We start from the raw sequence: 13,506 nt of genomic DNA on the forward strand, positions 1-13,506 counted from the left end.
ATAAGTTTCCACACTTTAATACATCATAGAGATATGCACGGGCTTTGATACGTGCTGCTGTTTGAGTTAGTAGTGGAATTAATATCGTGGCGATTTAATACCACTGAAAATATCAATGAACTAAATCATGTTTTAATTTAATTTTTATTTTATATTCATACAATTTTGATCAAAATTAATCACATATCGCGTTAGATTGGTGGAAATGATTGAAAATATCATAAACATTGTCATTGTCCAATTAAAAGCCTTTTTTTGATAGTACGTGTTGTACTGTATGTTAATCATGCAATAAACCACAGTATATTTGTGAATACTAATTTTGTTATAAATGACAATTGTGTTGAACAAAAAGTGTTGGGTTATTATTTGGTTGGATTTAAGCTACTGTTTCACTTCAGTCTACCTCAAACCCTTCTGTAACCATTGGAGCACTAATTTGACTATTATTATCTAATTATGAGTTTCATTGTTAATTGCAAGACATATTGTCATACAAATAATACTTGGAGAGTTACTACTAACTACTACTAACTAATTTATAACCAAGGCATGAAACGCTTCATAAGTGTACCATATTGTAAGGTGGTGCTGATAATTGAAAGAAGAACTCGCCCATTGGGTAGGAATGTGGAAAGGTGTCAATATTATCTTCCAAAATTACATGACTACTTGATACTTTGTGCCTTGCCTGTACACATTGTTATCAGTATCAACTCATATGGCTGTTTTTACGCGCATATTCACGAGAGGTGAATAATCATCATACATTACATTCAATAGACCGCCATAGTCCGGTTTGTTATATTTACAAGGGTACTGACACCTAACAGAACGCAAAGCTACAACTACAGTGTTGTTTGCAGCACAATTGCAATACATCCGGCACGGCCACCTCATCCTCCATCACACCTTATTACACCTGTAAGCTCCAGTGACCACCTCTCGCTCACCAGTGTGCTCTTCTGCCTTCCATCAATCATGCTCAAGCAGCTGTGGAGCCTGAATGCGAGGTGAAGACAGCAGTTGAGAAGAATTTGAGATGAGCTAATTTAGCCTAAAAGTGTTTTAAGCCTGTATGGTATGCGAACACAAATGTGTACAAAGTTGCGATACAATTCCTGCTGGATAAAGGCTCACTTAATATATGTTCTATGTCATTTTCCAGGTTTTGGGCATGCATGGCCACACAATAAGAGATAAAAAGTCACGCAGAAGTGCACAACATGGCACTCGCATCCATCTTCATTAGACACTTAACCTTGGATGTGACCGTTGAAGCACAGATGATATGCGACAGCGCCTATCTAGATGGCCATTGTGCACTTGGAATGTGTGTTAGTAGGGTTTATGATCTGCAGGATTGGCCTAATGCAGCAATGCAACACAGAAATAAAGACTTACACTGTATCCGTGTGTGCTCATGTTTATGTATTTGGATTGCAAATCTCTTGCAGTGGGTCGACAGCAGGTCAACAACAGCTTTGCGGTCTCAGGCACCAACACCTCATTTCCTTTCGCCCCCTGGGGAGTTGGGAACAATAATTAAGACTATTCCTTAAAGGGTGCTTAAAGCGAGCCATAAGATTATATGTACAATATATGGAGGTAATCCTTATTATCTACTGAAGCAATACAAGTGAAACCTCCAAGGACCACAATTCAAGTTCCCGAATGCAGGTTAACCAGCATTCAGATCGTAAAAACATTCTCTACAGGAAATAATTGAAATCGAAACAATCTATTCCTAGGCCAAACTGTTGTCTTTGTAAAACTGTAGTTTCTTTTTTAAGAACCTCTTTAGTATTCTTAATTGGTTGATTTCTGTTTCCAATATTTCAGTCCAAATCCAATTTCAACAACCTCAAGGGGTGTTTGACTGGGCTAGCGTTCAGATTCGGAAAAATACAGAGGATTGAAAGACAGTAGACGACCATCCGGTATACATTTTTACGGGTCAGAATTTTAGAATATAATACTGTAGTAGCGGACATGCACGCCGCAACTTTGAGATGTCGCAGAGACTCGTGACCACCTGAGAACCCCCACTCCTCCACGCTGCCCTGCTGTGAGGCGGCGACTAGGACAAGGCCTCGTGTACGTCAAGTGGACCTTAACCTAATTAGAAGCTCAGTGCGTAATAATTGTGGAGAAATTACGTGCTTCATACAAAATCCCAACTTTTCTTTCTCTCGCTCTGACTCAACACATCAAACGCTCACACGCTCTTTTAGTTTAGCCCAGCGACCACACACGATGTCCTAATTTCCATTTTCGTACGCTTATTTTCTTTCTTTCGTTTACCCTTAGTGTTATTTTCTTGTTGTAGTTGTAGTTGTGTGTTTCATTAAATATACCATAAAATTCCACTAGTGGTCGTATTTTGTGTGTTCTGAATTTGAGTAAAACTGTAACCTAGGACTCAAAATGTCGTAGAGTGTAGCAACCTACAGATCATGAGATTGATTTAAAAAGGTTTGTCGTCATTTCGCCTAAAGTTAAACTTAAAAAATTTGACGAGGTGTCCTATTCGTGACATTAGTTTGATTTTAACACTCAAATCTAATTTTACGATAAACCGGAAGTAACGCAAACGTCGATCCCGGCTTATTCGTTATCCTAAATTAATTAAAATGTTTATTTCATACATAAACGCTACACTGTATTAGCTTTTTTTTTTTTTTTAAATGTGTCCAGATTTTGTTATCAGAATCAGAATCAGAATCATCTTTATTTGCCAAGTATGTCCAAAACACACAAGGAATTTGTCTCCGGTAGTTGGAGCCGCTCTAGTACAACAAACAGTCAATTTACAGAACACTTTGGGGACATAAAGACATTGACAAAAAACAATTGTGCAAAAAGATGCAGAGTCCTCTAGCACTTAGAGCAGTTCGAACGACTAATATTGCAATAGTCCGGTGCAATGACCATTGTGCAAAGGGCGCTGAGACTTCAAGGAGTGTATGCGGTTTAAAGTGACGAGTAGTGCGATCATCTGGGACAATGTTGGTTGTGCAAATGTTACAGATACTCCTCAATCAGTGTGCAAATGGAGCAGATGCTACTCTGGCATGAGTGGCCAGTATATGCAAATAGTGCAGCATGGCGAGACAACTACAATGAGTGCACGAGTAATACATAATTGGCCCCACAGAAATGTGACAACGAACTCAAGTCAAAAAATTGCCAGCTTGTTGTAATGGAATTATAGGTTAGGTGTTTAAGAAGTTGATCGCAAGAGGGAAGAAGCTGTTGGAATGTCTACTAGTTCTAGTTTGCATTGATCGGTAGCGCCTACCTGCGGGAAGGAGCTGGAAGAGCTGGTGACCGGGGTGCAAACGGTCCGAGAGGATTTTGCACGCCCTTGTCTTAGTTCTGGCAGCGTGCAAGTCCTCAATGGTGGGTAGGGGGGTACCGACAATCCTTTCAGCAGTTTTGATTGTCCGTTGCAGTCGGAGTTTGTCCTTAGTTTTTTATCAATCTACATCATTACATTTACTGAACAACATTACCTCAATTCTCCATTACTGCATGAATGTAAGTCAAGGACAAAAGTTTCCTATATGGGAAAACAAGAAACTGTTCAGAAAAAGATTTGGCGATAAAGGCTTTTAATTGGACAATGACAATGTTTATGACATTTTCAACCATTTCCACCAATCTAACGCGACATGTGATTCATTCATGTGATTCATTTTTGGTAATGGACCCAATTAATATCTAATGGGCTTGGATTCAGATCATGACCGTTGCTCTTAATGACTTGCCAATAAACCAAGTCAGCATGACAACCTTCTGCAATAACCTTTAGTTGCTTTAAGAACAGAAGCAGTATGGCAGCATTTCATAGTGTTACAACTATAATTTAATGATGGTTGGTTTATCTTAAAGTAATCAATTAAATATTACAGTTCTGTGCTCAGAGATTTTTCTAGAGATACGATACGGTAATAGAAGGTGTATGGTAACTAGCGACAAACCTTTTCTTGTTACATGCGTAATAATCATAATAATAGCAAAAGCATCAATGAAGGGAGAAAGGATGTAGATCATTTGAGAAACATTTTTGACTAAAAGTGACTTCTCTTTGTGTCGATCGATCAACTGAAACAAACTTGTTGCCATACGTGCTATCCAACGTTCGCATAACTGAATGAATCAGTGGTGTCTGACATCAAAGACGTTCTGATGTCCAACTCCTTTTTGACCCCAGTGAGGACAAATACAGACAGGTATAACAAACAGATGGACAGGGAAAAAAAACACATTATCGTAGATTTAATAAAGTTACCGAATGATTTTTCCTAAAGAAAAAATCACACTTGCACGCTCTTACACAAAAGCACACAAACACTCCCACACCTCCAGAAATAGAGGCAGCAATAGAGTCTCTGCGATTTTTTTCCCGTCAACCCACATGTTGATAATGTCACCTTTTCCCAGTGTTTCATTAACTTCTGCTAACAATCTTGGAGCACCACTAACTCCGTTCCCTCACCGCGTTCTCCCTGTCGCGCTCCGGCTTTGTTTTTAGATCAGTGGGATGTTTGAGATGAACTGTCATTGTGTATAATTGCCGTAGTTAATGATGCTACACTGCAATCTCTCTCACAGGGTAGAGACTTTATGATCCATTAATGTCAGTGCTCTTACCAGACAAGGGGAAGTATGAGGAAGGCACGTGCATTGCGGTAGAGTTGAGTCATTCTTCAAGTGTCAGGAGAGGTGCAATTATAATATTCACTTGATGTTAGAGTGATGCGCGCAGATCAGACAACAAATGACTTACGTTGATTTTACATGTTGATGTAGGCTACACATATTTTCCCCCAAATTGCTTCATAAAATCGGGCGTAAAAATAAACGGCCATGTCAAATTTAAACCCGAAGTCATTTTGCCATTTGCTGGTGTCACACAGGTCACAAGATTGAAGCATCCTGGAAGAAGGCGGAGAAGAACAAGGAAAAGAAGAAGCGGGGCAAGAAAGTTTTCCTTGAACTATGCTAGTGGCACATTCTCAAAGAGTCTTGGAAGAAAGCAAAGAACAATAACGAAAATGAAGAAAGACAGTTCTATGTTGGTGTCTTGAGTGAAAGTGAAGAAGAACAAGAAAGTACAGGCACAGAAAAAGAGCAAGAATTAGGTATGCTCTGAAATACACTTGCATCACTTTCTCAAAGCATATCGGAAGAAGGCAAAGAAGAACAGGATAAAGTGCATGCTATGGAAGTAGACGAACAAGATCAAGGTAGAGAAGAACAAAGTGAAGGAGAGGAAGAGAAGTTTCCGGTGCACTTTGGATTTACATTCTAATTCTTGGAAGAAAGGGAAAGAAAGCCAGGGTGACGAAGAATGAGACACAAAAGAAGAGGAAGACAAATGTTTATTCTTAATTATGCTGGTGTTACAGGCTCAAAGGGTCCTGGGGGGAAAAAGGCAAAGAAGATGAACAACATTAAGAAGAACAAGGCAATGAGGTTGATTTTGAGATGGTTTTGTTGTCAGGTGCAATGCTGGCAACACACACTGGAAGAAGGAAAAGAAGAACAAGAAGAAGAAAGAGATGAAGAAGAGTGAAAGAACAAAAAGACAATAGTATGAAGAATGTTGGAAGATGGTGGATAACTAAAAGGTCGAGAAGAGCAAGACGAAGAAGAGGAAGAAGAATGTGCGCTGTGCACAATGGCGGAGTTAGGGTCTCCAAAAGACCAAAGAAAATGGAGCATGAGGAAAAGAGGTGGTATAAGATCGTTGGGCTAGCTACTAGGATGGCAAAGAAGAAATTTTGCTGGAAAACATTGTGTCGCAAGCTTGAAGCATCGACGAATGAATGTGTAATATTTCTGACACAAGATGTTTACCTGAGTAAACACTATACTTACATTGTGTTTGGGCTGTTTTATTGAAACAATTTTCAAGACTAAGCACTGATGGAAAATGTATACAATCATATAATGATTTCTGCACATTCTTACATCAAAATGTAAATCTCACATATTGTATGTGCCTTGTTTTATACTGACTATAGAATTATTAGACTGTTGGGTATGTTTATTGTTAGTGTTATTCAACTCAGCATTAGATGCTACCTTTTGAATGTAGTTTATTGTTGTTGTTTTTAACTTTAGTATTCCTTTGTTATGTCACTGATGGTGTAGTGGTACACTCACCTGACTTTGGTGCGGGCAGCGTGGGTTCAGTTCCCACTCAGTGACGGTGCGAATGGTTGTCCATGTCTATATGTGCCCTGCAACTGATGGGCGACCACTTCAGGGTGTAGTCTGCCTTTCCCCTGAAGTCAGCTGGGATAGGCTCCAGTGCCCTGTGACCCTAACCAGGATAAGTGGTGTTGAAAATGGATCGATGGATGTTCCTTTGTTTTTGTGTTTAATTGTTTTTCCTTCATTGTTATTTTCATAAAGCACTTTCATTGAGCTGCAGTTGTTTTTTTTAAAGTGGTCGATGAATAAAGTTGAGTTGAGTTGGATTGATATCTTGCGAAAGATTTAAAAAAAAAAGAGAATTTGAGAAAGGCTTCGAACTGGGAAAACCTTTGTGGGGGCGTTAAAAAAAGAAATCTGCCTTCAAACAACAGACCCTGAATTGGGACACCGCTCAAAGCACATTGGAAAAGAGCAACAAATAAATAAGAGAGATTTTGCTTTGAACTATACTGCCATTATATTATAAAACTGAATATGGCGGGATAAAGCGAGGAAAGTTTGCTACAAACTATTGTGATGTTACATGGTTGGAGCATCTTGAAAGGAGGTGAAGAAGAACAACAAGCGTGGAGAAGCAAAAGAAGGACAAGATGAAAAAGAAGGATAAGAAGAAGAACGTTTGCTCTAGAAATGAAGAATTAGAAGAACAAAAGCATAAAGAAGGAGAGGGTTTGCAATAGTGTTGACATCACATGCTTGAAGTGTCTTAGAGGAAGCTGAAGAAGAAGATAAACATTGGTGATGTTTAAAATGTATCCTATGCAGCATTCTCCATTTGTAATACTGTATGTACTAAAAACTACTACCATTTTTGGCTCATGTTGAGATTTCAGTACTTAATTAAACGCTTTGCTCACTACCTAACAGCATACAGTGGGTACGGAAAGTATTCAGACCCCCTTAAAATGTTCACTCTTTTTTACTTTGCAGCAATTTGCTAAAATAATTTAAGTAATTTTTTTTCCTCCTTAATACACACACAGCACCCCATATTGACAGAAAAAAACAAAATTGTTGAAATTTTTGCAGATTTATTAAAAGAGGAAAAACTGAAATATCACACAGCCATAAGTATTCAGACCCTTCGCTCAGTATTTAGTAAGAGCACCCTTTTGAGCTAATACAGCCATGAGTCTTTTTGGGAATTATGTTTTTCACACCTGGATTTGGGGATCATCTGCCGTTCCTCCTTGCAGATCCTCTCCAGTTCTGTCAGGTTGGATGGTGAACGTTGGTGGGCAGCCAGAGATGTTCAATTGGGTTTAAGTAAGGGTTCCGGCTGGGCCATTCAAAAACAGTCACGGAGTTGTTCTGAAGCCAGTCCTTCAGTTTTTTAGCTGTGTGCTTAGGGTCACTGCCTTGTTTGAAGGTGAACCTTCGGCCCAGTCTGTGGTTCTGAGCACTCCGGAGAAGGTACAGCATATCCCTGTACTTGGCTGCATTTGTCTTTTCTTTGATTGCAACCAGTCTCACTGTCTTTGCAGCTGAAAAAAACACCCACAGCATGCTTCACTGTTGGGACTGTATTGGACAGGTGATAAGCAGTGCCTGGTTTTCTCCACACATGCCACTTAGAATTAAGGCCAACAATTTCTATCTTGGTCTCATCAGATCAGAGAATCTTATTTCTCACCATCTTGGAGTCCTTCAGGTGTTTTTTTTAGCAAACTCCATGCGGGCTTTCATGTGTCTTGCCCTGAGGAGATGCTTCCTTCGGGCCACTCTGCCATAAAGCCCCGACTGGTGGAGGGCTGCAGTGATGGTTGACTTTCTCGAACTTTCTCCCATCTCCCGACCACATCTCTGGAGCTCAGCCACAGTGATCTTTGGGTTCTTCTTTATCTCTCTTACCAAGGCTCGTCTCCCCCAATTGCTCAGTTTGGCAGGGCGGCCAGCTCGAGGATGGGTTCTGGTCGTCCCAAACGTCTTCTATTTCAGGATTATGGAGGCCACTATGCTCTTAGGAAACTTAAGTGCAGCAGAATGCTTTTTTGTAACCTTGGCCAGATCTGTGCCTTGCCACAAGTCTCTGAGCGCTTCAGGCAGTTCCTTTGACCTCATGAATTTCATTTGCTCTGACATGCACTGTGAGCTGTAAGGTCTTATATAGACAGGTGTGTGGCTTTCCTAATCAAGTAATATAATAATCAAACACAACTGGACTCCAATGAAGGTGTATAACCATTTTAAGGATGATCAGAAGAAATGGACAGCACCCGAGTTAAATATATGAGTGTCACAGCAAAGGGTCAGAATATTTATGGCTGTGTGATATTTCCGTTTTTCTTTTTTTATACATCTGCAAAAAAATTCAACAATTTTGTTTTTTTCTGTCAATATGGGGTGCTGTGTGTACATTAATGAGGACAAAATTGACTTAAATGATTTTTACAAATGGCTGCAATATAACAAGAGTGAAAAATTCTGAAAACTTTACGTACCCACTGTATGTTGTTGGTCTCCAGTGTTTGTGTTGCATTTGTGAGCTGAAGCATCAAATACACAATGAGAGCAATTATAGACGATGTGAAGTAAACACATTGCAGAGGACAAGCAAAGTATTTGAAGTGAAGCAACTAAGCGACAGAACAGATGGTCAGTGGGTTTTGAATGCTCGGGCCAACCTAAACTGTTGCGCGTTGGTTGGATAAATCGCAAGATTTTAATCACATGTTATGTAAACTGACAAGTGAGAGTGAGGAGAGGCCCGCCTGCATCTGCTGTGACGTTTGTGCGCGTCACGTACGGCGAGATTTCACAAGCATCGTGATCAAGCATCATCAAGACACATGATCTGACCAGGAGAACATTGGGAAATTAAGGAAGTGAAATACTTTATTTTCAGGGACACCCTGCTGCCCGGAATGCAAAAGCAACAAGTCAACACTTCCTCAAATAGCCAAAAGTGGTTGGCTTTCGGAAACAAGACATATGGTATGTATAGACGTTCTTTTAGGGGGCAAATTTAATGAAAATGCTGTAGTCTGCTGAGAATACTTCAGTTTATATGCATTATCTTTGTTGACCATTACATTGAATCTAAATAGCACACACACACACTAGGAAACACATTCAGCGGTGGTTTGGCCAATTTAAGTTATGTTATTATAAATTATGTTTGGGTTACAAAATACATTACACACAAGAGGACAGCAAATGGGATACATTCATAGAGGCAACTCCATTCCCAATTATTTAAATTTCAGCTAATTCTCACTCATAAAGGTCTTCTGGATGTTAAAACTAAACAGAATATATATATATATATATATATATATATATATATATATATATATATATATATATATATATATATATGACACATACGTACGCACTATATTTCTGAAAGTATTCACTCACCTGCCTTGACTCAGATATGAAATGAAGTGATATCCCATTCTTAATTCATAGGGTTTAATATGACATCGGTCGACCCCCTGTAGTTATAACAGCTTAAACTCTTCTGGGAAGGTTTTCCACAAGGTTTATAAAGGTAAATTGAGAATTTTTTAAAAATTAATTTCAGAAGAACAGTATTTATGAAACTGATAGCCTTTCGCATTAAGTAGCTCTCAATTCTGAAAAGGGTGGGGACCTGTGGTTTGGGCGCTAACGGTAATTAGCAAGCTGTGACCAAAAAATACAAAAATAAAATCCTCCTGGAATAGTTGGTAAAAACACATGCTTAATTTGATTGTTTTAAGGCTTGAAAAGGTGAAATATGGTCAATATTTAGTCCAGTAGAGTGCTACATTATGCCATACTAATGAAGACATTTGCCTTATGTATAGAATAACCAAAGCTTTTTCAAGTAACTGAAGAAACATGTCACATTCCCACTAATTACAGTTATTGTGAGATATATTTCAAGCAAGCTACAAGGACAATAGTACAACAGCAATAGACATACATATATATTTTGCACAGTACACGACGTCAGTTTATGGTTTATTGCTGCATGCAGTTTACAGAGGGCAGGACTTTTATTTTGTCCTCCACGTTGAGCTTTGATTTATTTCACTTGATTGAAGAAAATCACAGTCAATGCTCATGAATAATAATAATGACAATAAGAATACACTAAATAGAGACTTAGTGATTGAGCAATAATCCCCAACCAACTGAACTGCAGGCTATAAATTTTTTGTTAAAATATTTTTTTCTGAAATAAAACGGCGGCACGGTGGCCGACTGGTTAGAGCGTCAGCCTCACAGTTCTGAGGACCCGGGTTCAATCCCTGGCCCCACCTGTGTGGAGTTTGCATGTTCTCCCCGTGCCTGCGTGGGTTTTCTCCGGGCACTCCGGTTTCTTCCCACATCCCAAAAACATGCATGAATTGGAGACTCTAAATTGCCCGTAGGCGTGACTGTGAGTGCGAATGGTTGTTTGTTTGTATGTGCCCTGCGATTGGGTGGCAACCAGTTCAGGGTGTACCCCGCCTCCTGCCCGATGACAGCTAGGATAGGCTCCAGCACGCCCGCGACCCTAGTGAGGAGAAGCGGCTCAGAAAATGGATGGATGGATGGATGGATGCATGAAATAAAACGTGTGGGCAGCGCGGTGGACGACTTGTTAGAGCGTCAGCCTCACAGTTCTGAGGACCCGGGTTCAATCCCTGGCCCCGCCTGTGTGGAGTTTGCATGTTCTCCCCATGCCAGTGTGGGTTTTCTCCGGGCACTCCGGTTTCCTCCCACATCCCCAAAAAAAACATGCATGGTAGGTTAATTGACGACTCTAAATTGCCCGTAGGTGTGAATGTGACTGCGACTGGTTGTTTGTTTGTATGTGCCCTGCGATTGGCTGGCAACCAGTTCAGGGTGTAGCCCGCCTCCTGCCCGATGACAGCTGGGATAGGCTCCAGCACGCCTGCGACCCTAGTGAGGAGAAGCGGCTCAGAAAATGGATGGATGGATGGATAAAATGTGTGATCTTTCGAATAATTTCTGATTGAAAATTAAAATATTCAATTAAATATATAATATAATGTAATTTAATTACTTTTATTTGAAAATAATTTTGGAAAATTCAGCATACATCAGTTTTGCTGACAGTGCTACTTCCTTTGCAATTTGGCGCTGTACCATAGAGCAGAAAACGGATAAGGAGAGTTGGCAGGAAAACAACAAAATATTAATGAAATCACAAAATAAATGACTCCAAAACAAGATCATTACGATTATGACATATATTAAATCTAAAGAACCTATTGGAAAGGGAAAAAAGATCTTAGTTTGTTTTGTTTTTTAGCACAACGCCATCTGCTGGATGGAGGAATATGGTTTTGGGCCATCCAGTTACAATGTGACAAAATGTTTACTTAGATAGCAAGAGCAGCTTTGCAGTATTATTTAATTGACTTCACGAAATGTTGATAAGCACTCGCTGAAATTCATCCACCCCCACAAGGACGGACTCAATTATCTCATCCTTCCCAGATGAAATCGATAAAAGATGAAAAGATACCTTGCGTGAAGGTTGGGCCAGAGTGTGCTAACGAGACCCTGTTAAGAAGCTGACGTTCCAAGCGTAGCCGCAAACGGGTCCTGAAAAATCCTCGAGTCCATAAAAAGGCAGGGACCAAGAGAAGTGAGTAATCAAGTGGGATAACCACACTTGGGTTAGTCTCTCACACTCTTACTTACACAGCTTCATAAGGGAGATTCTTTTTGAGCGGAATTTTCTCAAGTGACCTCATCAAGGAAAAACCCTAACCTGGCTATGTGCGCTTACAGTGTTACCAAAATGGTTGTGCTTTTTATAAAAAATCTACAAATAAAGCAATAAAGGTGTGTTTTGCTTCTGTTTTTACAAAGAGGATGACTTTGTCGGATCTGTTTAAAAGGAAGTCAGATGACAAACAACTATAAGTGCCCCATTTGCAATTCTCAATAACTTTTTTACTACAGTCGATAAAAAGATTTAGACACAATGTTTTCCAATCAGTGCTCCTCCACAAAAATCCTGAATTATTGTAGACTTTACAATAGCAGCACATTAAACATTGTCGTGCATTTAAATTGTACCAACAGTCTTAATTTCTTGAAGCTCCGGGAGAAAGAAAACCCGCATTTGGATGTAAACGTTTTTGTTGGACTGAAGTGTAAATTTGTCCTCACTGTCAAATACCATGTAATCGTTGTAAAATATATTGTTACATTGCAATAATATCATGTCGCAAGAGACTCAATTCCAATCCCTAATTTGAATATCCCAAACCATTAGTTAAAGACTAAAATTGTAGGTGTGAATTTGAGTGAAAATTGTTAATCTCCATGTGTCACTAACAGGTGACCTGTCATCCCAACTCTTTCAAAATCCCCCCCCCCCCCCCCCCCCCCCCCACCACCACAAGTCAGCTATGATAGATTGACTTATATCCAGCATGGAAAACAAATGGATGGATGGATATGTTTCCGCTTTACACCAAAGCAAACCAACATTATTAGTGTGTTACTTAATAAAGATAAACATGCGAGTGACTCACACATACGACACTTGACACGAACCACTGAGCACACCGGGAAAAAGCACACATATCTGCTCAGCACTTACATGGCTGCAGGCCACTTTCTTTCCCCCACCCTCCCCCTTCCCACTTCCTATAAATGACACAAGGCTGGCTGCCACATACAGTTTAGGAATGTCAATTTAGTGTGTAGCCCACTGTAAGATTGTGTGACTCCAAACACATTATCAGCACGCATACAACGCGGCTTGGTGGATGTGTGACGCAGAGGAAAGAGGGTGCCCCTCATCCCCTTTCCACTTATTCCTGCAAAAGAACAAAAATCAAAAAGCCTGTTCACCGGGAGTGATTATTGGCTCATAACGTGCACATCTCTCAGGCAAATTAAAGCCATCAATCTCTCTCCGTTTAGTCCCTCTCTCTTCACGTCTTCATCACCTGGCCTGAGGTGGAGCTGGGATTGGCTCATTCCCGATGAGTCGCAGTGTGTGGAAAAGTACCGTTGCGTGCGGTGTGAAAGCTCTTCATTACGGGAGGCAGTGTCCCACCAGATGGCGCTATCTATCTTTCCAATGTTTATATTTAATACAGAGTGGAAATAAATGTCCATCCTTTTAGCTATCCATTTTCTAGGCTACTTGAACTCATTAGGGTCATGACTGAAACCTATCGCAGCTGAATTTGGCCAAGAGACAAGGTTCATCCCGGACTGGTCACAAGCCAATCGCAGGGCACAAAAAGACAAACAACCATTGACAATCACATTCACACCTATGGACAATTTACTTTAATTAACCTAACGCTCAGGTTT

This window comes from Phycodurus eques, chromosome 17 (genome assembly GCF_024500275.1).
Source record: "Phycodurus eques isolate BA_2022a chromosome 17, UOR_Pequ_1.1, whole genome shotgun sequence".
In the NCBI taxonomy this organism is placed as follows: domain Eukaryota; kingdom Metazoa; phylum Chordata; class Actinopteri; order Syngnathiformes; family Syngnathidae; genus Phycodurus; species Phycodurus eques.